Here is a 3,191-nt window from a genome sequence, read left to right on the forward strand (position 1 = left end):
GGGAAAGAGACTAAGGGAGAGAGACTTAAAGGTTGGAGGAAAAAAAACAAAACTAACAGATTTAATGAAACAATAAAACTAATACTACAGGATAATAATGTAAATAGGAAAATAATGAAATACATACAAATATATACATAAAACCAATATAAAATCCTCCCCCCACACCCCCCAATGACAATTATGTCACCAGAGGCTCTGCGGAGCAGGGCACTGGAAAAGTCCCAGACTGAACTCAGCAGCAGTGGGAGCTGTTGCAGGAGTTGGGTTCAGGAACACACGGATCTGGATCAGAGGCAGACAAACTAGTAGGGTTCTGCTCATACTTCAGCCATTGCAGGAGAAGAAAAGCAAGAGGGAAGGCAAGAGAAGGGCCGAGACCCTCGTGGTCCCTCAGCTTTATACCGAGTATGCCATATGTGGGATGCAATACCTTGTTGGTCAGTTTTGGATCTGCTCCTCCCCGCAGGTGCAGATACAGCACCCATGGTGTGACAGTGGCTTTGCCATGTTTACATAACAAACAAGCACCATCACTTGTAGAAGTGAACACTGTCTGGAAAAACATGCCCTTAGTTTCAGACAGTACAGCCACTTTAGAAGAGACTGAGCTGAAAAGGAAAAATCACTAAATAGAAAATTAGTTCTATTTAGCTCAAACCAGGACATGCCTGAAGGGCAGAATCAGACCTATCACCCAGCAAAGTCTCTACTGCCAGCAGGAGGACAGCAGGCAACCAAGGCACTGCCCAAGGAGAGGTGCAAGGTTTTGGGAGAAGGTGAGGGGTGGGAGTCAGCTGCACATCAGGCACCAAAGCTGCAATGCCACCTGTGTGCAGGGCATCCCACCTCCCAGAGGGGCACTGAGGCAGGCACCTGGCCAGCATCTCCTTGACCATGAGCCAAATCGCCCCCCAGCAGCAGAGCTTCAGCACCCAGCACACAAGCGCCAAAGGCTGGGGTCTGCTGCTAGACGCTACCCCTGACCAGGGCCTGCCTTCGAGCACTGGGAAGGGGCGATGACAGGGCTGGCAGGGCACCAGCACCCAGTTGACAGCACCAGCACCCAGAGCAGCCTCTGCCCAAGCCCATCCACAGTGTGAGCAGTGACCGCTCCACTTAACTACAGAGGAGAGCCACAAGGATCACTTTAATCAAACACACCACACGCTCACAAACATCTTAGTGGATGAGGAAGGGCAGCACATCCACCAGCTCTTTCATCATCTCAGGCAGCTAACACAGCAAATAACCTCCTCAAAGGCTCCCCAGGTAAGCTGGAGAAGGCTCCAGGACCTTCACAGCCCTCTCCTCCCCCTCAGCTGCATCGGAGAAGGAAAAGCTGCAGCAATGCAGAGGTCACAGCACACAGTATCTTAAGGGGAGCAGGGTGGGCTCGTGCCTCCAGCTGTGCCCAACTGTATTTTCGTGGTGGAAAGCCCCCTATCCCAATGAGGGCAGCCCTCTAGGAAACCCTCAATTTACCTTAATCTGATGAAATCAGGTCAAGGCGGTACTTGAACAACCAGTACCACTCAGGTTCACATCTGTGCAACTCCACCTGTGCCATCCCCACAAAAGCAAATACAAGCAAGCACTGCCTAAACCTGCGTAACAGAAGCAGCTTTATCTGTGTGCAGTGTTACTGGATAGCTCAAGTACAGCAGCTCAGCGGGACAGCACATGTAGGACCCACCTGAGAGGATTTCATCCCTTTCTGGCTCTCAGTTACATCCGTCAGTGACTAGAAAGGATGAGACACCAGGGAAGCACGCATGAGGCAGCAGACAAGCAGAGCCACACAGACCGAGCAATTCCATCTCTGCATCTGGTGTGGGGGTCTGTGTGTGAGCATTGCTCCCAGGGGCAGGTTTTCCACCAGAAGTTGCATGAGCTCCGACACAAAAGGCACACTGAGGAGGCTAAGGACCTGCTGATGCACAGCAGGACTACCAGAGCTCCCGCCTGCTCCCCGAGACTCCCTCTGCAGCAGTACAACTAACACACCTGCCCTCTCAAAGGCAAGCTAACCGAGCGACATGCCCCTCAATGAGGGATCCCAACCACAGCCAAACAGACCCCAGATCAGAAACCCCAGGCATCTTTGTAGGACAGACTCCCTTCCCTACTCACATGGAGCTGTGTTCCTCTTGGTCTCTCTCTACAGAAATAGTGGGGAGAAAGGATTTCCCTGTTCCTGCAGTGGCTGGAAAGAGGGACACTTCTTCATGGCAGCCACAGTGGCCAGCCATCCTCTTCTGCATCTGACCAAGGAAGACCCAGATGCTTATTAACAAATCCTAGGCTGGAGACCACCACTACCTCAGCTCTATTGCAGCACTCCTTGCTCACTGTCACACCCTTCCCAAGCATTTGGGACTATTAGCCACTGCCCAGCTATGCATAAGCCTAGGGAGACTTCTCCTCTGCCCCTTTATGGCTGGTCTTCAGAAGTGGATTAAGGAGGGTTAGCAGGAGCAGAAGCCGAAGAGGGGAATACACCTCTAGCAGCCATGCAGATGCTCCCATCTCCAGCAAGGCTGGCTGTGGCAGATTAACATCTCCACCACCTCCCTGCTCCAAGCATCACTCTGCATCTTAGTCAATATTCACCTGGTCAGTGAGGTCATATTTTCCTTGGTTCTTATCCAAAAGTCTCTCCTGCAAGAGGATTTTCAGGAGCTCCCGGGTAAGCAGTTCCATCATGTCCTCCAGCAAGGCTCTGAGAGAGGGACCAAAGACCATCGGCACCGCAGGCTCCTCTGGCGGCCCCCGGCGCGGGGAGCCCAAAAAAATCTTCTTCCCCATGAAGTGACCTGCAACACAACACACTTGTGTCTGCACGAAAACACTGGGAGGGGAGAGGCAGGGGCTCCAGCAAAGCTGTGATCTGCCACAAGCCCGTGAGAAGCACTGAGCAAACCTAATGCTTAAATTAGCAAGTACTACAAAGCAAGGAGAGACCCAGAAATCCCAGGTCCTTGCTCCAAATGGGACTTCGGGAAACTTCCCCCTCCTGCTGACAGGATCTCGTGTTGAGATGCTGGATTCCTCACCAAGAGATGTGGGAGTAGGTGGCCTCATCCCTGCCCTGGTCTTCTCCTGCTTGCCGGGGCAGAACTTGGGAGCCACCCAGCACCCTACTCCACTCTGCTGGGCGTTGAGGGGAGCAGGGGGCTGAGGGTCAGGGC

The 3,191-nt window shown here is 52.6% G+C and overlaps 1 long non-coding RNA gene across 1 annotated transcript in view; it reads right to left on the reverse strand.

Annotated features, from left to right (window-relative positions):
* LOC104537926 overlaps nt 1-2,816 on the reverse strand; it is a gene marked incomplete at its 5' end in the record, with an annotated part of 4,575 nt that extends 1,759 nt beyond the window's left edge. The window contains one exon of the long non-coding RNA XR_728111.1: nt 2,614-2,816. This is a non-coding gene — a long non-coding RNA (uncharacterized LOC104537926). The remainder of the gene's footprint in view (nt 1-2,613) is intronic.
* Nucleotides 2,817-3,191: the final 375 nt, after the last annotated feature.

The sequence above is a fragment of the Mesitornis unicolor genome, unplaced genomic scaffold, assembly GCF_000695765.1.
Source record: "Mesitornis unicolor isolate BGI_N332 unplaced genomic scaffold, ASM69576v1 scaffold16303, whole genome shotgun sequence".
NCBI classification, from domain to species: domain Eukaryota; kingdom Metazoa; phylum Chordata; class Aves; order Mesitornithiformes; family Mesitornithidae; genus Mesitornis; species Mesitornis unicolor.